The following is a 25,753-nucleotide window of genomic DNA, read 5'->3' as shown; positions in this document are numbered from 1 at the left end:
TATACCTGTGCTTGTTTATGTTTGCGAATGTCCTTTTACGACCCCCCCTTTTTTTGACAATACTTTTAATGATATTTATTATGTGTCACCCAATTCGGTTATTTCTCATGTGCGTACGTTTTAAACCATTACAATTAAAAAAGGCAAAGGGCAACGACAGAGAAATAGGGAGGGGAAAAATAAATAAGCAAATAAATAAATCGCATTAAACACACACACACACATCCCCCGCCACACAAAAAAACAAACAAACCACTGTAAGGCCACGTGGTTTCTTTTCGATACTGCCTCTTTCACGACAAGTGAATCTGGGGATTTGGAGATAGGTAACGTATTCTGCTTTGCTTTTTGTTAAGGAGAGTTCCTGGAAAACAAGAAAAGACCACGTTTTTAGAAGCTTCGCTGTGCTTTCTGGCTACATCAGGGCTGCCAGCGGTCTCTAACAGAGTTTTCCAATGCCACACATGAAACAGGCTGCTCTCTTTAAGAACACACAACGCTTGGCGTTAGATGTAGACTGGACGCGCATGCGCCTTCCTCAAGCTCGGGCACAGCTTCCACGTGCTGTTGCATATTTATAACTCTCAGCACTTCCTAAACTGTCTAGAGAAGGTAACCACACAGAGCCTAAATCATCGGGAAACCGTTGGCGAGGCTCCCAAAATAGTTTGGTAGGGGAATATGCACGTGTTTGTTTTCAGACATCTATGGTTTAAGCAATATCGTAATACTACAAGGCACAGAAGGTTCATAAACCTTGACAGATAAACAACAAACATTGTAACACCCCCCCACCCCACCCGGAAAAACCCCGAGAGGCTCTATAAGGCGTCGGCAGCAATAGCAGCAGCAGCAACAAGACCATTCTCAAGGAGAAAAATTCTGTGATCGCAGCCACTCCGTGAACAATCATTTCACATCGGTTGAACCAGGAAGCCCTAGAGTTGCCACGCAGCACTGTTTCCGAAAGAAAACTTTATTTTTTACTCTCCTCACGACCCCATATATCCACCTCACATAATGTTATCAAATGCATTTTATTCCACGATTAGGTGGGCCCAACCACTCCTCTCGAATAGATCTTTCCTTAGGCCCCAGCGGTGGCCCTTTCGCTACAGAGTGAGACCCTAACGCTTAGCTCTGGCTTGTCTGACAAATATCCTCCAGTCTGTCCCTCCTCCCTTTCTCCCAAGCCTCTACACGTCGGACGAGCACAACCTATCGCGTTGAATGAATCCTTTAGCTGGACTCCTCAGCACTAATAATTTTCAGATGAGATGTCTGCCTAGGCCAAAAGCTTTCTCTGGTCCTAGGTGCTGACCAGAGCACATTCTCTCCGCCATTCCATCTACACCGGGGCGTAATTTACTTCTAGATCTTGTCCTACTCTTTTGGAATTAAAAGATAAACAGCGTGAAATATGACTGGAACCTCGGACCTGGAAGTGCAGTGATTTCAGCTGGCCTAACTTGCTAGGTAAATGTGTCATTTACAACTATTTAACGTGTGTGTGTTTAGAATGAGAATAGAGCCACCCTAATAGGCCAAGAGGGAGAAAAAGCTGCATAAATAAAAGATTGCTTTCTTTTTTAAAAAAGCTATTGTTTCCTAGCCCATTGTCATAATGAGGAAATCACACACCAGGTACGCAGCAGTGACTGCTCGAGCTATGTTTAGCCAGCCTTACAACTCGGTCAAAGCTCTTGGATTTCACAGTTCAGCGTGCCATTAAAGTCTGTAAGAGGGCACTGACTTAATGCTTAGCGGTACTTAAGCCTCTCTGAGTTATAGGTGGGACTAAAGGCGTGTAAAATAGATGGCACCTCATACAAGGCAGGGGCACCTCACTCGGAGTCAGCTTTGTCTCTCTCCCTCCCCCCCAATATAGACACACACACACACACACACACACACGAAATCACCAATTGTCGATGACAATTTCTTCTCATCCAGTTCACCTCAAGGTGACATCAGGTTCAGACTAGAGACTCATTTTCAAAGTTAGTGGCTGGGCTATGATGGGTGGAGTAAAAAGGCTACATGAATTGCTTTTGACCACATCTCATTTGTGGACACTCTCTCTTCCTCCTCCCATATTTCTTGCCCCCTCCTCCCGTAATAAAGGATCTGCCATTATCAAGATTATTTCGCCCTGAAAACAACAACAAAATAAACAAATCTCGTCGGCGTTCCATTTCAGACCCCTGACATCTAAGCACTGTATGTGACAAGGAAATAACCCTGAGCCTGCAAATAGGAATAAAGGCTTAAATCTACTGTCTCGACTCCGATATCATTTACAACCATTTGTTTACACCAGGTTGGAATTTAAAACTAGAGACTTATTTTTTTTAAAAAAATAAATGTAGGCTTCAACGACCGCAAATGTTCGTCGCAGTCCTACAACCCTGCGCCCACAAAGCATATTTTAGGCAGGATAACGTAAGAGATTTTGGTAACTTTTAAAAAGAGGATTGAAGCAAGGAGAACCACACGCGCGCACACCTTGATCACGTGTCCAGTCAATGTCTGTGTAAACAGATGGATTCGTTTTGTTCAAAACGTGGGTGGAGAAACCTCCGCCCCCCACAACTGTTGATCATCTTCCTTTTTATCTTCCTTATTTAAGATCACTGCATTCTAAAAACACTGTTGCAAGGTTGCTTTGTTTACGCACACTAAATTAGCCTACTAATCTATACTTCATAGATCCAGTTAAACCCCGGTTTCTTCTTCCAAAATAAAGATGTTTAGATACTTTTTTTCTTGGGGGGGATATTAAAATGCTAGGGTAACAGAGAATAAAATGCAGAAACACAGAACAAGATCCATAGTTAGATGTTTAGACCCTTCCCTTTCAAACTATCTATTCTAGCCTATTTTAGTATTTCTTTCATTCTTTTGGCCAATAATTAACAAGTACCCCCACCCCCCCAAAAAAAACCCTACACCAGCCTGGAGCTTTGTTTGAAAGCTGTTTTGTTTACAAAATAATATTTATTGTCAGGAGATTTCCCCCTCCCGCCACATCTCTTACCTCCGGAGCGTTTACACTTTTCGCTTAGCTGGAGGGAATGTGGAACTGAGATTTGGCCCTGGATATAATCTCCCCGTCTCTTTCCCTCTCCCTCTCTCTCCCTCTCCCTCTTTCTGTATAGATCTGGCACGGCTTTGCTCTCTTAACTCCCAGATCTTTGTTTCGGTGGTGGCGGCCAGAAAGAGCAAGAGAGCGCTGTGCTCTCAACTTCCCTCTGGCTTCCTTTAAAAACAACACACAAGTCCTCTTCCAACTTTTCCTCCAGTTATTCACTTCTCAACCCTACTGACAGCATTTGCCGAAAATCTACACTCCAGCTTTGGTAAGTGATGCGTTGCTCCATTGCAAAATGGCACTGCTCGGATAGCCTCTGCGCGCGCGTGTGTGTGTGACGTGTGGAAGAGAGAGAGAGAGAGAGAGAAAGAGTGAGAGAGAGAGTGTATGTTTTGTTTTGTTTGCGAGCAGCGTTGCCCAAATACTTTCACATCAAACAGGACAGAGTTAAACTATTGTGGCGTTTGAAATCGCAACAGGAACAAGCACGATCACTATCTGTTGGCTCGGACAGACTTTATGGCACGAAAACTAAATCTGCCCAGCAACTTTTTGTTGCTGGTATTGTTTTTGCTGGAGCTGCTTTGAGGAGATCGAGGCCATGATATTTACATTTTTAATACCAGGGCGTAATAACAAAGCTGTCACGGGGCTCTGAGATAATTCATTTAGGATTTAAGGGCAATTTAATATTATTATTAATGTTATTAATATTAATCACACTAGCACACTAGCACTAGTATTGTTGGAAATAATGCACCTAAAATATCCTTTTGCAATTTAAATGATATCTGCATATAGCGGTTTCCAGCCTCCTACAAATAAACGTTTTCACATGAACTTAAACTATTCTTATGAATGGCTTCTTAATGCGCCCATTCTATTAAATTGTAACTCGGAGTGACTGGAACTCACAGGTATTTAGAAAAGGTTTAATTTGAATTCCTTCTTAGTCCCCCCCCTTCCCTTCCCTTCCCTCCCCCCTTTTTTTAAGGAAAGGAAAGTGAACATAACTGCTGTGTAGAGTTGACCTTTCGTTGACACGACTTGGTAGGAGACAGTTTGCAAATGAGGACTGGATAAATTAGATACTAAAGTTAGCGGGGTTTAGATGGTACCCGGCGATAAATCCACTGGAATTAGCCAGCGAAGTAGTTAGTCCTCGAGGTCTGAAAGTTTAACAAAGTTCAAGGGAGTCTGAACGGCATCTCGAGAGAGCCCTGGAAACTACAATGGAAGATAAGATGATTCCCTCGGGTGAAAAAGCACAGGCAGTCAGTAGCACTAGCGGCGGCGGCGGCAACAACAACAGCACCTTCAAGTTCATTGCACTTTCCGCTTCTTGAAAGCTTTGGCTTTGGTTGTTCTCACTTTTCTGTAGTAGTTATAACAATAGCGTGGGCGCAGTGATTTCAGTTCTTAGAAAGCCCAGCGCCGAGCAAGCGTGTGAAACAGTATGCTAACAGTTGTGCTAACAAGTGGTGTTACTTTCTTAACGCTGGAAGTGTGAACGTATTGCATTCCTCAAAAACAGCGTCCTTAAAAAAAAGTGGGTCTAAATAAAGAACTCCGCGGTTTATAAAACTGCACACCGAGTTTACTCGTGGATTCAAATGGATCTCTACCACAGGGAGGGGGAGAGACTTTGGCTTCCGGAACAAAGCAAAAGCTGCACAAACAAACAAACAAACAAACAAACAAAACAATAAAAGCCATTACTCTTCTTGCCCGCTCTCCCCTCCATTCTTCTCACTGTGTTTACACAGTTTAAAGGAGCTGGAGATCATCTCGCCCTTGAATGCCTGTTCGTGTTATTAAACTTTATATATTATAAGACCCTCATATCTTTGGGTAGGTCTTAGTATGTGCTTTGTTTTTTTTTTATAGCATTGGTGTTATATTAAAATCAAGCTGTTTGATTTGATACGGTAATACGAGACTTCCCACTGTCTGAAGGGCGAAGAAGAGGTTCAATGCTAGAAAATGTCAATATAACTGCAGAGGACCGCCCCCCCCCCCACTTCCCTTCGCACACCTGCCCCCGGCTCTGTTAACTTGTCAAAGGTTACTTAGTGAAGTCGTGCCACGTACTGACAACTTTTGCAATGGACTAATGTCTGTAAGGCTACAATCCTATCGATACACACTTACCTGAGAGGAAGCCCCATTGAATACATTGGGACTTAATTCTGAGTATCACACAGCAATGCACTGTAAGTTACTTTCGGTAGGAATGTTCCCCTCCCCCTCCGATCAACATTTGGTGTGTGTGTGTGTGTAGACATTTAACGGTTTTCTTGCCCACCTAATAGACTTTCACCTAGCACCCTAGAATGGCAGATTCCACGAAGTCCACGTTTTCAGCCATTTTAACTAGCTAAAGTCTTCTTCCTACGCCAGGCACATGTCAACGAAACTCACTTTTATGCCATTTTGAACAAGATCTCGTGCCAAACTTACTGTTTCTTGGAAACAGAAATAAATGATGTTGACTAGGTAAGAAGCAGCGGGCAATTTTGCATTCTCCAAGCTGGCAAATTGTCTATTGTTAGACAAATTCTGGGGTGACTGGTGTAGAAGTGAACAGCCCCCTCCACCAAATGAATTATCAGCGAGATTCTGCTTCGATTAAGTCCTTATCCTAGTCGGAAAGATATTTCAGCTGTACATAGATAGAGCGCAATACCACCCCCCAAAAATAGGTCTTGGACCCCATTCTTCCACACGATTTTGGGGGAGACATTGCCAGTTAACCAAGCCTGCTGGGGAGCAAACCCCTTTCATAATAAATGCAATGATCAAGGAATGACTTTAGGCTAGAGGGATGGTGGATGTCTGACAGAGAAGTGGAATCGCACTCAGGTCACATTCTTTGTAGTCAGGTTTTGGTAAAGTACCTGGCTTTCCCTATGATATATACAGTGCGCTATATATGTTCATAAAACAGCAGATACGCATCTGTTATTGCCCCCAGTCTTAGACTATGCTGACAAGGTCATGGCAATCTATGTGGAAGAACGGCATTTCGATGCTAAGTACATTAACGTAGTGCATTAGAGTGAAATTAAGGGGACTCGCGTCCAAGGAAGTGTACTTAAGAGAGGAGTATAAGACGTAGGAGCTTTAGTTGCAGCAGGTTTCCTTTAGTGGATGAAGCGCCCTCCCCGTCAAATATAAAGTAGGTCTGGCCCTGGAGGCTCCATCTCGAACACTCGTTTTGGCATATCGTCTAGCCTATAAGTAAATGCGGAGTAAAAGGACAGAGGTATGGGAAACATATTTTAAGTTTGGCGAAAGAGTAAGCCTCAAATCACAAACCGCAGCCTTTCCTGATTTAGTTCGGACCGCCCAATCTTAGTTAGAGCAGCTACCTGGGTCTAAATCGATCTGAAATGCATAGAAATGGCAGCCAGATCCTAACAGTATCTAAAGAAGCGTGATTGACCTCATTGGGGCACAGGTACCGATAAGTGCTTTTCGGACAGCAGCTGCGATCCCATAGCTAGATCACATCACCTGAAAGTATTCCAATCCAAACTGAAGTCCACGAGACTGGAGTTCTCATTGAAGTCAGCTGAGAAGGAGGCTCACGCAAAAGATCTTTCCGGTGGACAGTGCCCAGCGTGTTTAGGATTCGGGTGTAAACTGGTTCAAATCCAAGTATTGCAATGTATTTGCATTGGGAACAAGCTCAGATATCTGATTACATTGTTGATATTACAGAAATCTACCAATCCATGTTCAGGAGGGAGAGGTGCCAATATCGCTGCGCGCCGCGTTCAGACCTCCACACACCCTACTACTTTCTTCCAGGTCGGATTTGAACTCTCTGAAATCAATTCAAATATATATTTAACATAAACGGGGTTTCTTATAAACACAGTTTGGTCGGAATACAGTTTGGCTTGCTGGGGGAAACATCACCTTAGGATGGTGCGCGTGTATATAGAGCACTTGTGTGTATATACCACATGTGTATAAATTCGCCACCAACAGCCATAACCCGGGGAGAAGATGGAAACAAACTGGGGGGGAAATCAGAACAGAAAAATAATGGCAGGTTTAAAAATTGTCTTAGCAGAACAACTCATCTAAAAGCGGAGTGGGTGGGTGTCGTCTGACAATATCCTGAAAACAGGCATATGTTGAAAATAAATTAGAATTGCTATCAGTTCTATTTCAATCCAGTTTTTATTGCAAGGCACCACATAAAAGCAGTTTGTAAACACTGTCTATACTATCTTCATCCTGCAGTCTGTCATTTTTAGACGGTTCTTTGTATCTGCAGAACATTTAGTTAATTAATCATGCTTGCGTTTTTCTTTTCTTGTCTGGAATCCACAGTTTAAGGAATGCGAAATGGTGCAGCGTAGCGCACGCTTTTAGACGACTGTTTACTGTCTACTGCTGTTATCTCTACTTTAGCATGCCGGCTGTAAGAGGGAACTACGACATACCTATATGTCTGGGCTAATGTAAAAAGGATAATTTTAGGAAAGGGAAAATGAAAGATGGCCCATTCATGGAAAAAGGGCAACTCTTCTCCCCATAGCTAATGCCAGATTTTCTACTGACTACTCCAAGAATACAGTATCACCTAACATCACCCAACAATCAAGTACCATGGATTTCCCCATGATTTTCTTTCATATAACAAGGAAACCAAGATCGGTGTGCAAAGTTTTTATTTTATTTTATTTGGTAGACTCTTTAGCATCTTTCTGTTTCTTAGCCACCCCTGGGTTCTTTTTTTCGTTACTAAAGCCAGCTTCTTGGGGGGACCCACTATGACGGGCACCTCTTTAGCCTAGTGTTTGTGAATGAATTCCATTGTGTCTATCTTAAAACGAAAATAAGTTGCTGTATGATGTAACTGTTTTGATGTAAAGTTTATGTAATCAGGAGGTGCAGAAGAGTCAACAGAACGTGTTCTAAATTTGCACCTTTCTCATATAATCACTTTTCTCCCTCTAACGGAAGTTTAACCTCTCCCCCCCCCCATATCTTTAATTGTTGAACGTTCCTGGTTGCAAGTCATTGCAGCCAGAAAGGTTAGATGTATGATGGTGTGTTTTCAGAGACTTGAAAGGGGTTTCCCAATCCATACACCCCATATTAAGTGGCTTGTGGATTGGGCTCACCACTAGCAGCAAGAGACAGAAAATGTTTTCAAGGTATTAACTTGCTAATAGTCATGAGGTGTGATCGCTAGGCTGCATTCATCCATCTTTCCTCTGAATCATTTGAGAGGTTCCTGTTGTTTTATTGGGAACAGGATCAGACCTTAAATTGAAAGTGGGAAGGCAGTAAAAACGATTGCACAGGTGCAGGGCTGCTTTTGATTATTATTAAATTTTGTATTGAGGACTTAATGTACCTGGTGGCACCAATTATTTTCCTGCAGTCATTAGCAAACATTTCATTTTAAAAATAAACGTATTTGACTCCCCAAAAGACTGAGAAAGTAGAAAGTAAACACCTCCAACACCAGAATTCTTTATCTACCTTTAAGGTAGAACCTTAACTAAATAAACACAACTGATTTCACTGTTTGAAAAAAAATCATATATATATATATGTTTAGTCAGAAGCAAGTTCCACTGCGTTCAGTGGGATTTACTCACTTGTGAGCATGTTTAGGATTGTAGCCTTAGGGTTTTATAGGCCTGAAGGAGATCCTTAATAAGTACCATAAGTGTTAACATAATAAAAACGCCATCAAAATAATACCTGCATAATGACTAATATTTCTGTTAATTGCTTTAAAAATGATTTCTGACACTGTACTACAGAATCAAAAACAGGCTAATATCATTCTATTACTACTATCTAATATTCAAAATATATGAAATAATTTTAATTCACTTACCCCCTTTTAAATAATAACTTTATAACAGAGGGTGTCAACCCCCCCCAAAGAATTATGCATACTATAATTTTATGATTAAAATCTTCACGCAGAAAGATTTCTTTTGAGTAGGATATCTCCTATATCACAAATTCAAATACTGCAATTCATATGAAAATGCATTCCAAAATGTTATATGAGGCTTTAATCTATCATACCAGGCCAAATCATTCCTTGTTACTGAAAAATAAATCTCATTGACATAAACTGTATTCTCTCATATCAGAATTGCAATTATATTTAACCATTGAGATATTAGAACTCATATTAAAAGTCATACACACTATCACAAAGTTGCTTAATAGGAGATAAAGAGACCCTGGAATGAAAATATAAAAATAGAACCAAAACCCTACCCTCAAAAAACACTGAAAATCTATCTGGCAACCATATGGAATGTTTCACTCTTTTCCACACATCCTTTTGATTATCTTATCAATAAAGCCAGAACTCCCCCTACTTGCTTATTTAGATATATATCATTATCAACAGATTTTTTTAAACAATAAATAACCTCAAATTCATATTTGTGCATTTAAAATACACCTGTGGGCCACTAAGAAAAAATAATAATACTTGGCATCAAGTATTTTTCTGAACAATTGGCTCATATTCTGTAACAACTATGCCTTATCAGATAAGGAATATGATCCAACACAGAGTTAGGTCTTAGTTAAATATTCTTAAATCTGTGTTGGATTGTGACCAGAAAGAATATGTACCTTAAAAAAACAACACCCCACCATCACTGCTACCATCATAATGCTATGCTAATAAAATGTATTATATCGTGGGGAATGAAATGGATGCGTTAGGAAAGCAATGCCAGAAAGCAAACGGAATAAACTCCATTCTTTATACCTGTGAATTCACTGGGCATTTCCTTATTTACTTGATGTATGTCTCTTTCTTTTTCTTCTTTTAAGTAAACAGCACAAAACCCTAGCAAGTGGCTAATGTCAAACATTAACAAGCAAACCAATGTCAAATGCACACTTTATTTTGTAAATTAGTTAGAAGCATCTACATCACTGTTGCTTGTTTATAAGTTAACATGCCCAATATCAGGTCCCTTTGGGCAAAGATATGTTGTCATGAGCTATTTTCTTTGGTTATCTATTGATACATCATTTTAAAATATGTTATCAGTGCATGGTTCTTATTCGGATTGGGTTCTACAGTTATATGCATATAGTATTTTTGCCTGACAATACTGTATAAACATAAGCTGTTACATTGTATGTGCCAAAAATTCTTATTCTGTGATTAACAAAAAAGAAAACAACCGTATGTGTGTAATTTTTGTATTCTGTATAAATGCACTGTATATTTTATATTATCAACTCAGTATTTGAGGGTCTTTTTATGTGTGTGTGTAGAATGTGGGATTTGTTTTCTTGTATTTTTGCAAAAGAAAACAACCCTGTGTAGTGAAGTGAGAAAATGTGTTATTATTAAGGGACAGTGGGATACACACGTAGGAGAAAATTAAAGACAGGTAGCAAGTGAAATTCCCACTATGATCTATGAGGGCTAGTATCTTTCCTTTTTTTTTATTCAGAAGAAAAAGGATATCAGAGAGGAATGCCAACTCTAAACCCGACAGCAGATCCTATGCAGAATTTTCGAGAGAAAGTGGGGAGAGGACAAACTAGTTTATAATGCAGCCTTGTTGCATGTATTTTCATGGAAGAGAAATGATCCATTTGTTTCCCCCTTTATCAGATTCAAAGCAAGCAGTTTGAATTCCCCCCAATATGTGTACTAAGTGCATAAAGTATTTTGAATAAATGCCATGCAGCTCTTTGGTAGCTTGCAATTACTGTAGCACTGGGACTGTGCTTTGTGTGTGACTATAAATCCTGCAAGCTAGCACTGTTATTTCTAACACACCATGCTGGATTTTATATAAGTCTGTAGGTTTTGTTCCAAGGAAAACAAAATAATGAAAGAATATAAATATTAGATACCATTGCTCCAGTGTATGGTGCTGTAAATCTCTGAAGGTTTACAAAGAGGCACTGACAACATGTTGTGCAGCTGCATGTAACACCATTTAATGGTCTGATTTGATGAACTAGTTTCTCAGCACCTCATTGACAATCACTGATCGTACACAAACAAGTTTTGGAATGTCCCATAGAGCTTTTCTAACACCCTTATTATTTGTTCACCCTAAAATAAATTCAAAAGCCCCAATCCTTTGCTGCTCTTAACTCAGAGAACAATATTTTATGTGACTTCAAGGGGAGTTGTGTCTAAGAGGATGCTGAAATGCTGTCTGTATCACCTCTGTGCAATGTCTCCACTATTTTCCCCTCAACAATTTAAAGGACAAGTTGACAGTACTCTTGGACTGTGTGAAAATAAGACACATTTCTACCAGGGCTAGCCATAAAACAAGACGTCTCCAACTCCCATAGCTCAACAGGTAATTTAGGCCACCTTGTCATAGGGCCAGTAAGAGCTGTTTCAATGCAATGCATTGTATATGCAATGCATTTGTGATAAGCAGCACACTGTACACTGAAAACATCAGGGCACTGGAATAGTATTACAATATCACTATACAATCATATTAGATTGGCTCCAGAGTGGTTAAAAGGTTACAGACGTCCTCACTTTCAGCAAAGCCACTGCAGAAGCCCAAAGGCTTGCAGCCTATTTCTCTCACCCTAGTATCATATTTTGTGCAGTTGTGTGACCTTAGCGGATGCACCCCAATTGGACTCTATGGCAGAAAGTATAGAAATGCAAATTAAAAATAATAAGCATTATTTATAGGCACAAAAACAGGCAGTTTTTCAATTCTACCAAAACTGAGTTTCAGAGAAACAAATGATGGGGAAATGTGCATGGATGAGGGAAAGAGAACAACTCTGTAAGTGTCCCGTGGTAGCTCAGCTGCCCGAGAATCACCTGAACCACTTTTACTGCAGCAAATAGTGGACACAAATGTGCTAGAAACCTATGAGCCAGCACAGCTCCAGAGAGGTGAAACAACAGCATTATAGATATAGACCAAGTGGGGAACTTTGAAATGTAATAATAAGCACATACAAACATGATATATACATAACACACACACACACACACACACACACACACACACGTACGTTTGCTGTTCCAGCATTAAGTTTGAACTTCATTAAATTCTGATTCTCAAATTAGGCACAGGCAGTGAACTTTTTTATTGAACTGCATATGGCAACTTAGTATACTTCAATGAGGTTAATTCAACTTAAATAAAAAAACACACACACATCATCTTTATTGTCTTGTGGATCACACTTTATTTGGCTCTGTAACCTACCCTGTTCCCATGAACTCAGGGTGGTGCTGTAATTCTGAAGATGAAAAATTGAACAGAAATATGTTGAAGCAGGTATTCTAGTTTGCCCTGTATATGTTTATCGAATATCTTTTGTATGCACAGAATTCCACTTGTGCCTCTTCCTCTAACATGAGAGAGAATCTGCTTTATCATAAGGCAATGGTCGTGTGATGGAAAGTTTGTTCATAGATGTCCATAGGAGGAGGATAGCAGCAAGGCTTTTTATGATGTTACTCACAAGAAAGATCTATAAACACCAGAAGAATGTAAGCACCTGAATTTGTGCTTAATTCTACATTGATTTCTTTGGGTTGTTTTTTTTTTTTAAATTGTATACTATACTACTTATAAGAATAAATTGTTTGTATACCTTAGATTACATTCAATATGACTAATTTCTCTTAAATTCTCAAAGTTCTCTTGAAAAATTGGTAAATTGTACCATTGGGCTCTGAACAACCACAATGATTAAATGAAATTTCTGATATGGAGAAACATAGACATTAACATAGCCACAACTAATACGGTTTAACAATCAAATAGATAGTTTTTCTGCTAGTTGCATATGTTAAAATTGTAATGAAATATGGAGTTCTCTGTGTGCACAGTAAATGTATGGCTGGGCTCCTTATATGTTATATTTATTAAAGAAAACAAGTGATCACACTGCAATATTTAAAAAAAGGTATGTAGGAAGAAAATAATAGTTTCTATCTTTTGAAACAGCACCTTCTGAGAACATATGTGGGTTTAAAAACGGTTGAAAATTGAACATAAAAAAAATCTCAAAGTATTGATGTGTGCTTAAATAGTACCATAAAAGGAATGGTTTGTTTTCAGTACCCAGAAATTGCACTTGTTTTACTGAAATAAAGTCAAATGAATGCTTGTATCTAAATTTGGATGAATGAATGGGTAGATAGGGCCACCAACAGGAGGGTACAGGGTGTATACATGTACCAGTCCTGAGCTAGCAGGAGCCTCAGACTCGTAGCTTGAAGGAGAAGGAGATTATTAGTTGGATCTTCTGAAGAAGGTTAGAGCACAAAACAGAGCGGCAGCTCTAAGGTTCACCACTTGGCGGGCAGCACCATTGCTAATGAGATTTAATCACTGTTTCTAAGCAATCAGAGGAACAAATGCTGACTGCTCTCACCCTGGGATGTGGGAGGTGCCCCCTCCCAGAGCAGCAGCAAAAGCAAGAGAGGCTCACGGTTGCTAGCCTGATGCTGGAGGATCCTGGGGTTAATGTTTGTTTAAGCACTTACTGTCATGTCCAGATTATTTTGTTCACTCCCTAAGTGTGCTGCCTCTACAAAATGAAACACAATTTACTGGCTTTGATATGTTTTACTCAAAAATTGTGAGTTAAACCACAGAGCCTAGGGCTTGCCGATCAGAAGGTCGGCGGTTCGAATCCCCGTGGTGGGGTGAGCTCCCATTGCTCAGTCCCTACTCCTGCCAACCTAGTAGTTTGAAAGCACGAAGTGCAAGTAGATAAACAGTTACCACTCCGGCGGGAAGGTAAACTGTGTTTCCGTGTGCTGCTCTGGTTCTCCAGAAGCGGCTTAGTCATGCTGGCCACATGACCCGGAAGCTGTACACTGGCTCCCTCGGCCAGTAAAGCAAGATGAGTGCTGCAACCCCAGAGTTGGCCACAACTGGACCTAATGGTCAGGGGTCCCTTTACCTTTACCTTTAATCCCTTGAAAGAGATTAGTCCTCTTTCCTACAAAGAAAAAAGGGCTCTGCTGGACCCTGCCTCCCAGTTTTCCATGTCTCCCACTCAGCCACCATGGGTTCAGTTGTCATCACTGGGCTGTTATTTATTAATATGCAGTACTCATTTAAAAAATAAAAAAGAACCAGAAAACTTACAGCTGCAGCAAGTTAAAATTCCTATAGACCGTACACAAATAAAGATGTAAAAATCATTCTGCTGTCCTTGATAAAAAGTATATCAAGGAAACCAAAATGATTTTCATATCGGTTTTGCTGCGAGTTGTGAAATTGCATATATTAGTTGCTTGTTGTATCTTGATTTAACTCCCAGGAGCTCAAGACTATGTCTCCCTCTTCCCCCTTTTATCTTCATAACTGTTCTTGGAGGTAGGCTAGGCTGAGACTTGGTATCTCATACATCAAACCTGTGAAACTGCACACATTTAGAGGTGTGTGTGCTGTTGTTGTTTGCTTGTTATTAATCAGGGTTGGCAAACATTTTTGGTTTTGGATTCATTTTGGTATTTTGCTGTAAATATCAGGACTATGAAGTGCTGCAGTTAAAACAAAGGGGCAGCTATGAATCACATTATATACTTGTATTGTGCATTTCCACTCAGAAGTGCAAGGTTATGTACATTATCTCTCCTCCCTGTCCCACTTTTATCTTTGTAATAGGATCCAAATAATAATAATAATAATAATAATAATGGCCTTGAGAGGTAGGCTAGCATTTGCTTTCAAATTTTGTTGGTGCCCTGTGTGAAACCAACATTTGGTGCCCCACCACCTTCCATTCTAAGTCATTGTTGTAGCACCCCCCTGTAGTGCCCTCTCAGCTCAGCGTCCCATGTGGGTGAACTGGCCATGCTCCCCTAAAACCACCTCTGAGACTAGGATAAATTAATACAGTGGTACCTCAGGTTACATACGCTTCAGGTTACAGACTCCACTAACCCAGAAATAGTGCTTCAGATTAAGAACTTTGTTTCAGGATGAGAACAGAAATCGCGCTCTGGTGGCACAGCAGCAGCAGGAGGCCCCATTAGCTAAAGTGATGCTTCAGATGAACCAGGAGATAGAATGGAAGATCAAACAGATGAAACAAAAGACTTTCGAATCGGCAAATAAATGTGGGAAATTATTGGCCTGGCAAATGAAAAAAAGACAAAAGCTGAATACGATTACGAACTTGGTTGTAGAAGGGAAGAATATACAGAATCCTGGAGAGATTCGGAAGTGCTTTCAGAATTATTTTAAAGAGTTATATACGCAGGAGACTCAGAAAGAATTAGACATTGACCGATTTTTGGAAAATAATGGATTACAAAAAGTATCTCAAGAGAGTAAATCAATATTAAACTCTACAATATCTGATCAAGAGGTGGAAGGAGCCATTCAGAATATGAAATTGGGCAAATCTCCAGGGCCGGATGGACTAACTGCAAAGTACTACAAAACTTTGAAAGAAGGGTTATTGCAACCGTTGAAAGAACTTTGTAATGAAATACTACGGGGAGGAAAAGCACCCGAGTCGTGGAAAGAAGCATACATTACACTTATACCAAAAACCGAAGTGGAGAAGACACAGTTGAAGAACTACCGTCCCATATCCCTATTAAATGTGGATTACAAAATTTTTGCCGAAATTATGGCTAAAAGATTTAAAAATGTATTGGTAAAAGAGATTCATAAAGACCAGGCGGGCTTTCTCCCTGGGAGACATTTGTCAGACAATACTAGGAATATTATTAATATTTTGGAAAAATTGCAAGTTAATATCAATACTAAAGCTGTTTTAATATTTGTAGATGCAGAGAAAGCGTTTGATAACATTTCTTGGAGTTTTATGAAGAAAAATTTGCAGGGGATGGGGGTAGGCCAAAGTTTCGAAAATGGTATAAGTGCAATTTATTCGGAACAAAAAGCTAAGCTTATTGTGAACAATGTAGTTACAGAAGAATTTAAGATAGAGAAAGGAACAAGACAGGGTTGCCCAATCTCCCCATTGCTTTTTATATCGGTCCTGGAGGTTCTGCTCAATATGATTAGAAAAGACCAATTGGTTAAAGGTATACAACTCGGAGCTAAACAGTACAAACTGAAAGCTTTTGCCGATGACTTAGTTTTGACATTACAGGAGCCAGAAGCTAGCACAAAAAGAGTGTTACAATCAATCCAAGAATTTGGTCAAGTAGCAGGTTTTAAATTAAACAAGATGAAAACTAAGGTATTAGAGAAAAATCTCACAGAGATAGAGAAGGAGAGGTTTCAGAAAGAGACAGGATTAACAATTGTTAATAAAGTGAAATATCTAGGGGTGAATATGACTGCCAAAAATGTGAATCTGTTTAAAGATAATTATGAAAAATGTTGGTCAGAGGAGAAGAAGGATTTAGAAATTTGGTCAAAATTGAAGTTATCATTGTTGGGCCGAATTGCAGCGATAAAGATGAATGTATTGCCTAGAATGTTGTTTTTGTTCCAAACATTACAAATTGTGGATAAAATGGACTGTTTCAAGAGGTGGCAAAGAGATATTTCCAAATTTATCTGGCAGGGCAAAAAGCCTAGAATAAAATTTAAGATACTAACAGATGCGAAGGAAAGAGGGGGATTTGCCCTGCCAGATCTTAAACTTTACTATGAATCAGCCGCTTTTTGTTGGCTGAAAGATTGGCTACTTCTTGAAAATGTGGACATTTTAGATCTAGAAGGTTTCGATAATGTGTTTGGGTGGCATGCATATTTATGGTATGACAAAGTCAAAGCGCATAAGGCTTTCAAGAATCATATTGTCAGGAAAGCATTATTCAATGTTTGGGTGAGATATAAGGATTTGTTGCAAGGTAAAACACCAAGGTGGCTGTCACCAATGGAGGCTAAGGCTCTGAAAAAAAACAAATATGGAGACAAACTGGCCAAAATATTGTGAAATTTTAGAACAAGTTGGAGATAAATTAAAATTGCAGAGCTTTGACAAATTAAAAACTAAAGTTCGAGATTGGCTGCATTATTATCAAATAAGGGAGGTTTTTAACTTAGATAAAAAGATTGGTTTCCAGGAGGAAAAATCTAAACTGGAAACGGAATTGTTAGAACCTAAAACTAAAAATCTGTCAAGAATGTATAATCTGCTGTTGAAATGGAATACACAGGATGAAATGGTTAAATCTGCTATGATTAAATGGGTGCAAGATGTTGGGCATAATATCATGTTTGCTGACTGGGAATGGTTATGGACCACAGGTATGAAATTTACGGCTTGTAACGCCTTAAGAGAAAACATAATGAAAATGATTTACAGGTGGTACTTAACCCCAGTCAAGCTAGCAAAAATTTATCATCTGCCTGATAATAAATGTTGGAAATGTAAAGAAAACGAAGGTACTTTTTTTCACCTTTGGTGGACGTGCCCAAAGATCAAGGCCTTCTGGGAAATGATATATAATGAACTAAAAAAGGTATTGAAATATACTTTATTGAAGAAACCAGAGGCCTTCCTCTTGGGCATGGTCGGCCAACTGGTGCGAAGGGAAGACAGGAATTTTTTTATGTATGCGACAGCAGCGGCAAGAATACTTATTGGGAAATACTGGAAGACACAAGAATTGCCTACCCGAGAAGAATGGCAGAGGAAAGTGATAGACTATATGGAACTGGCTGAGATGACCGGCAGAATTCGAGATCAGGAAGAAGGGTCGATGGAAGAAGACTGGAAAAAATTTAAAATATATCTTCAGAAACACTGTAATATAAAAGAATGTTAGAAAAGGTTGGAGAAGAATATTAGACCGTATTGGCAGACAGAGTATAATGGAATAAGTAAATATGAAGTGTAAAACAAAGATAGAGGAGAATTAAATACTTTCGAATGTTAAAATAAGTAAATGAAAAGAAGGTTAGAAGGATTTGCTGGAGATACGATTTAAATTAGAATACAAAGCAGAGAGGTGAGAGGAAGTCACGGAAATAAGTAAATGGGAAGACGGTTCTAATGGTTTAATTTGATTTTTTGTTACTTTTTTATTGTGATTTTTTGTCTTTTGTATTTTTCTTTGTATTGTTTGTTTTTTTTTGTAAGATGTATGTGATTTGTTTTTCTTTTTCTACTTTTTTCTTTCTCTGTAATTTTAAAATTGGAATAAATATTCTTAAAAAAATAAATAAAGTGATGCTTCAGGTTAAGAACAGTTTCAGGTTAAGTACGGACCTCCGGAACGAATTAAGTACTTAACCTGAGGTACCACTGTATATGTACATAAGCAATAGTTCTTGCCAATAGGTTGAGAAACTGGGAACATAATCCATAAACAATGTACTGGGCCCAGGAAATCCTGCTGGTACCTTTGGAAAGACAAATGGAAGCTATTTGTGTATAGAGGATCATGTAGCCCTCTTATAAAATTATGCAAAAAAGGTATATGCGTTTGAGAGAAGGCAGACTTTCAAAGCATCTCACAAGTGTGCAAATGACCAAATGATTGCACATAGACATGCTGAGGCTGCACATATATGAGAACAGTCTAAAAAATTACCCCCAACCTCAGCAGTAAGGATGCGCTGGCCACAGCAGGCCTGTTAAGATTGTATGACTGCGTTCTCTTAAGCTTGTCTGGGTTTTTCTTGTGCATGTAAGCCTGTACTGTTTTTGTATCATTTCAAAATCTACCAAATATCATATGCTGACAAGAGTCTTAAGGGAACAAATAGGATAAGAGGGAGCATTTTGCTCATTTTATGGAGCTACTTGTCATTGAAAGTGTTTTATGATTCTTATCTCAATCATTGTTCAACAACCTTGTACAGTAAATTATATTATTATTCCTAGATTTAGGACTTGGAGAACTGTGGCTGAAAAACAGTGGCATTTTCCATGCAAAAGAATTGATTAAAGCTGCAATCCAAGACTCCCCCTTACACTGTGGGGGTTTGGCTTGAGTGGAGGCATCCCTCTGCCTGCTTCTGCTAGCTCAGCTAGCCTCCTGCTACTTGCAAAGCATATGGGTGGCATGCGAGTGCAAAAATTGTTGTAGACCAGAAGAAGGCACTGAAAAGTGTTGTTCCAAGGCAGGCTTAGCAACTTCAGGATCTGCTGGATCCCAAGCCACTCTCACAGCCAGCACTGGCAAGAATAGCATCTGATCCAGGGAGAGCCAGTCTGCCAGTCTGTGAGATAACAAGCCTCATATAACCCACTTGAGAGCCAGTGTGGTGTAGTGGTTAAGAGCGGTAGTCTCGTAATCTGGGGAACCGGGTTCACGTCTCCGCTCCTCCACATGCAGCTGCTGGGTGACCTTGGGCCAGTCACACTTCTCTGAAGTCTCTCAGCCCCACTCACCTCACAGAGTGTTTGTTGTGGGGGAGGAAGGGAAAGGAGAATGTGAGCCGCTTTGAGACTCCTGAAGGGGAGTGAAAGGCGGGATATCAAATCCAAACTCCTCCTCCTCTTCTTCTTCTTCTTCTTCTTCCTCCTCCTCCTCCTCCTCCTCCTCCTCTTCTTGCTGAAGTCTAATTAATGCATGAAGGGGTTAAAGCTATAAAGCAAGCTGTCCTGTTAGCAATATGGCTTCCTATCACTTTGGGAAATAGGGTTTGAGGAGGTTTGAGCTGGGTGTTGCGGCTCAACCACATAGCTCTCACCAGCCACTCTTGTATATCAATAATTTAGGAACTTTTACCACTTCGTACCTAAGCTAATTTTTATTGCCTGTGCAACTTTTCTGACTGATTTATGGGAAAGCACATGAACCTGACCTTCAAAGAGTTTGTAAGTAAACCATTTTTTAACTTACCAAATGTGTGGTCTTTTCCTATGTTGGGGGAATTGGGTAATTTCAGGATTCACTTGGAACAGTGTATTTTACAGTTCTAACAGCAAATATTTCCCCACACTTTACTTGGCTGAATATTGTGTGACTTTAAATCTCTGCTGCAGTTCTCTCACCAAAGAATACTTGGATCTTGGCACCCAGGAATATTTGCATCAACACAGCCTGGAGATGGGTTAGGGATTGGGCCCAATCTGCATACCCACCCTTCCACCACAGTGGAAGTAACAGTCTCAAACAGTCTTACGCTGTCTGAGATCATTCCCCCCATAGCACAGGATGGTTGTACACTACCCTGATATTTTATATGGTGGTATATGAATACATAAATAAATAAGCACATTTGAGTGATTAAGGAAACAATCCAAAGCAAAATCTGTTGGGATTTAGGGATCTGGCAGATTTCCAGCTAAACCAGGAGCATCCTGGCATAGCTGGGTTATTCCAGTAACTCTCCTTCCTAGTTGGAGATTCACCAATGTATTTTCCCCACCCCAGCTGAGCCTCAGGTGGCTGAGCTGAGCATGGCAGATCTTAAGCTAGTTTAAGTCCCCCCCAAAAGGGGTGTGGTATGGCACATGCAGGACTGGAGAGGGAAGACTTCTGATGGATACTAATCTCGTTCAACTCAATCACATGCCCTGACGACCCAGTATTAGTTAAGCTGGCAGAAAAGATGGAATGGCAACCTCCCCAAAGAAAGATGGGAGTGAGCAACTAGGTTTTTTTAAAGCTTAGATCAGGCATCCCCAAACTCGGCCCTCCAGAAGTTTTGGGACTACAATTCCCACCATCCCTGACTATTGGTCCTGTTAGCTAGGGATGATGGGAGTTGTAGTCTCAAAACATCTGGAGGGCAGCGTTTGGGGATGCCTGGCTTAGATTCTTCCAGTCAGAACACTTGAGATGTCTGCTATTATGTGTAAGTGATATATTTCTTAATAATCAGCAGCAAGGTATTTCAGTTATGTGAAAGGAGAACCTCTTAACACTTACTCCTCACCCAAAGGATCAAAGTAAGGATGTGGCACCTTTGGAACAAAACTGGAACTTTATTTACACTCAGTGAGGGTTGCAGCTTAGTGCAGGCATATGCAAACTCTGGCCCTCCAGATGTTTGGGACTACAATTCCCATCATCCCTAGCTAACAGGACCAGTGGTCAGGGATGATGGGAATTGTAGTCCCAAACATCTGGAGGGCCAGAGTTTGCATATGCCTGGCTTAGTGGTTACTCTGTTAAGGCACAACACTTCATTTCAACCAAACACTCTTTACAAAGATAGCTAAGAACTTTTTCAAAATTCTACTTTAAAACGGTCTCTGAATAGTCAAATTCCTCCTAGAATAGCTATTGGACTTACACTGCCAGTAAAACGCTGTGAGACCCTCCTAGGATCATTACCCTCCCCTCAGGGAAACAATCTGGGTACTCCTACCTAAAAAGGTAAAGGTAAAGGGACCCCTGACCATTAGGTCCAGTCGTGACCGACTCTGGGGTTGCGGCGCTCATCTTGCTTTATTGGCTGAGGGAGCCGGCGTACATGTGGCCAGCATGACTAAGCCGCTTCTGGCGAACCAGAGCAGCACACGGAAACACCGTTTACCTTCCCGCCGGAGCAGTACCTATTTATCTACTTGCACTTTGGCATGCTTTCGAACTGCTAGGTGGGCAGGAGCAGGGACCAAGCAACGGGAGCTCACCCTGCTGTGGGGATTCGAACCGCCGACCTTCTGATCGGCAAGTCCTAGGCTCTGTGGTTTAACCCACAGCGCCACCCGCATCCCTGCCTAGCTAACCCCTAATTCAGCCCTAGCCAGTCTTACTGCTCAGCCAGCAGTAGCCTTGCTCCAGAACAGAGTTTGGATCTGGTGTACCTCACTCCACCTTGTTTTACATTAGTTTCTTTTATACAAGATTGCTTCTTTCAGTAGTTTTGATAGGACTTAAATGAGGAGGTAATTCAGAACTCTGTAGAGAAGAAACACAGTGAATTGTGCCCAGAGGACTTTAGGAAGCCACAGTACATAATGAATTATTGGGTAATTATGCTTCTGATGGACCATCACTGGCACCAGTTGTAGCCTTTTAATAGTCTTGGGTTTCACATGCAAGACTTTGTAACAGTCAGCCCTTGAATATACAAAAGCACACATGAGGGATGCTAGATCTGAATCCAAAACATCTATGTGGGTCACCACTGGCACCAGACTTCCATATATTTGTATACCATCTATCTTTCCTCTTACAAAATCACACAAGAAAGGATATCTGGAAAGAAACTGATTTGCCTTGACCTGCGATGCACGTTTCATAGCTGAGCAGGAATGTGAACCTGGGATTCTGATGAAGTCTAACATTGTGGAAAGCTTTCAAACAGCTTTTAAACAGAGTGCTTTCGAACTGCTAGGTGGGCAGGAGCAGGGACCGAGCAACGGGAGCTCACTCAGTCACGGGGATTCGAACTGCCGACCTTCTGATCAGCAAGCCCTAGACTCTGTGGTTTAGACCACAGCACCACCCGCATCCCCTTTTAATCAGAGCTAGATATGTGTAAACCCACTAAAGTAAATGTCCTTTTGTGGGGCTAACTCCCTGGTGGTGACAACTGGCCACTACCTCTGCTGCTATTATCATTTAGTAAGTGTTCAGACACTGAGTTGTATGGTTAACTTGATTTCAGTGAGTCTACTCTCAGTGCCACTAAATCAGTTTTAACACAAATTTACAAGTCAACCAGCTTATTATTATTATTTATCTAAGTTGCTGTTCAAATTTTCAGTCTGATTAATGACTGGAAAACGCACACATAAATTTTAACAAAAGTTTCTACAATAATTTACTACAAAAAGTTACTCCAATAAAACTTAACATTTTATACACTTTAGGATTATAGGTTTGTTTCTCAAATATACTTTTGAGGTTTTTTAAAGTAATATTTAGTATTTCACTATTCAATATTTAGTAACAGGTACTTGTACTTGCTGCTGTTAAAATTCTGCAGAGAGCATAAAACTTTTCTATGTATACTTTTATCTTCATTAAAGACAAACATCTCTTTAATTTTTTTTTAACTCACAAAAGAAGACTGAGAGGAAAATACAGTGATGGCTAACATTTCAGGTGCCACCAGTGAATTATTTTTACATAAACCTCAATTGAGTTAAATCATTTGGCAGACTATTCTTCTTGCATGATAGAGCATGTGTTGAGTTAAAAGACATTTTTACAAGGTCGTATGGAAACGGGGCTAATACGATCACAATTTTTCAGGTTCTGACCTTATTGCTGTTGTGCACTGAGCCTACAAATTGGACACTTGCAACCCTATTACATGAAAATAAATTGGAAATGACATTTTATTCAAGCAGATATATATGTGCCTCTTGATATTCTGAGGAAAGGGCATTTAACTTTTATTTACTGCTCTAGTAAAATGTAATTAAATAGCAGCTATGTTGATATGTCAGGATAGGCAATGATACAATAGTCTCACTTACATGTCTGGGGTTGGTTCATCATCTTGCAGCTGAGTGAATCCTTCTTGATGTCAGTCAAGATCCATCCTGTAAAGCAGTACGAAACATATCTACATATATCTTGGATTTTTGTTACGAGTATAATAAAACAGCTGATACTTCAGGCTTAAATATATTTGCTTGAAAGCAGTTCTTACAGATTTTAATGGAATGCATTTCAGGGGGAAAGGTGGAAGAGCAGCAGCAGCAGCAGCAACAACAGGGAAAAATATTCACTTCTGATTCTATCAAGATAGAATCATAGGTAAAGGTAAAGGGACCCCTGACCATTAGGTCCAGTCATGGACGACTCTGGGGTTGTGGCGCTCATCTCGCTTTACTGGCCAAGGGAGCCGGCGTACAGCTTCCGGGTCATGTGGCCAGCATGACTAAGCCACTTCTGGCGAACCAGAGCAGCGCACGTTTACCTTCCCGCCGGAGCGGTACCTATTTATCTACTTGCACTTTGTGCTTTCGAACTGCTAGGTTGGCAGGAGCTGGGACCGAGCAACAGGAGCTCACCCCATCGTGGGGATTTGAACCGCCGACCCAGATGTGATACAGGAGTCCATGAACAGGCTCTACCTCCATTTATTTGAAAGATCACAGCCAATACAGGGTTTTGGCTTTTTAAAAGCCCTTTTTCTCCACACCATGCCATTTCTGTGCATTGCTTTTTAATTTTTTTAAAAAAAGGTATATTGATTTTTTTAAACAACAACAAACCCAAGACAAATTTCAGTGACAATTACCCCTTTCAAACTGTTATTTGCCCCATGGGGCAAATAGCAGCTTCAGTGTGCATTTGATTTCAATTAGGAAAATGTCACATAGCAACATAAGAAGTTGCCTTATACCTGTTTAGACCATTGGTCTATCTAACTCAGTACTGTCCATACTGAATAGCATTGCCTTTCCAGGATTTCAGACAGGGTATCTCCCAGACCTACCTGGAGATGCTAGACCTGAGAACTTCTGTGCAACACAGATGCTCTACTTTCCTAGTCCACCAACAGCGGGGTCTACTTGGGCTGCTTTGATGTTTAAAATATACCTCAGAAATCCTACTCATGACTGTCCCACATCACAGATAGTTTGGCCATTACACACCAGAGACCTGTTGTTCTCTCTTTCTCCTGACCTACCAGTCCCAATGGACATTAGTCACCACTGGATATACCTAAAAATTCTATACCTGCCTACCACCTAATTCTGTATAATGCGGTTGATAGTCAATGTGACAGGCCTTGATAACATATCCCCTCTTCTTTTTGCCATAACACAAAGTAACAATTGAAATTAGTGATGTTACCGAAATTCGTATTTACCCAGTTCAGTATACAAATGTGTCACAATGGTAATTCTTGGCTTCAATAGGAAGTAAGCACAATTTCCTAAGGAAATGTGTAAGATGCCACCATGTGAATGCGTCAGCATGATGATACATCGTGTCCTCCCTAAAAGAGGGCACGTGTTGCAGTCAGACCTGGAGGCTGACCTCCTGGTTGTGGATGGGTCTATTGGATAACCACAACGCCCAATTGGTAGGTCCCTCGTTGCTGGTTGTAATCTGACCAATGGGGTGCAGTCTAAATGGTTCGAGGGAACTATTTAATCCCTTGCATGTGACTCAGAGATTCTCTTTCGGCTTGTGCAAATGGAACACTCACTTGTTTTACCGTTTTCTGGCAAGAGATTACACAGGGTAGCTTCCTTGCCTAACACACCCACCTGCTCCCTTCCTCACCAGCAATCTATAGTTATCATACTGGAGACAAATAGCTTAATATTCAGGCCTCAGCTGTTCACTTTTCCCTCAGCTTTCTCTAGTTTTTGCCTCACAAGTCCTTCATCAATGAACTTTCTCAACTCCACACTATTTCTCCCAACTGACAGTTAGCTGTCTTTTCTTCACTGACTGGAACATCCAACCAATCAGAGCCTGTTGCTTCCCAGACCAATCAAAATGGATCCAAGTGATCCAGTCCTTCTGTCTATGAATACAAACTGCTGTTCTTGCTCTCCCCCCTCACTTTCAAAGCTATCACCAAACAGCTCCTGCAAAACAGACCTGTGACACAATAGCAGCCCAAGGCCTCAGCTATGACAGTTGACTGGGGCTGTGTCTAGCTAGCAACATCTGGAGAGCAACTGGCTCCCCATCACTGGTATAAGGAGAACTATTCCAGAGCATCTGTTGCACATAGTCTGTAGGCAGAGCCAATATTGCTGGCCCGTCATACTCTGCTCTTATTCATATCTGGCCCCTGTTGAAAGTTAGTTGTCAGCCAGAGAGCTAGACAATCCAGTAAGCAAAATACTTAGTTTGAAGTATGCAGGAATATATAG

This window comes from Podarcis pityusensis (genome assembly GCF_964106645.2).
Source record: "Podarcis pityusensis genome assembly, chromosome: 5".
Taxonomy (NCBI): domain Eukaryota; kingdom Metazoa; phylum Chordata; class Lepidosauria; order Squamata; family Lacertidae; genus Podarcis; species Podarcis pityusensis.
This window is presented reverse-complemented; position numbering follows the sequence as displayed.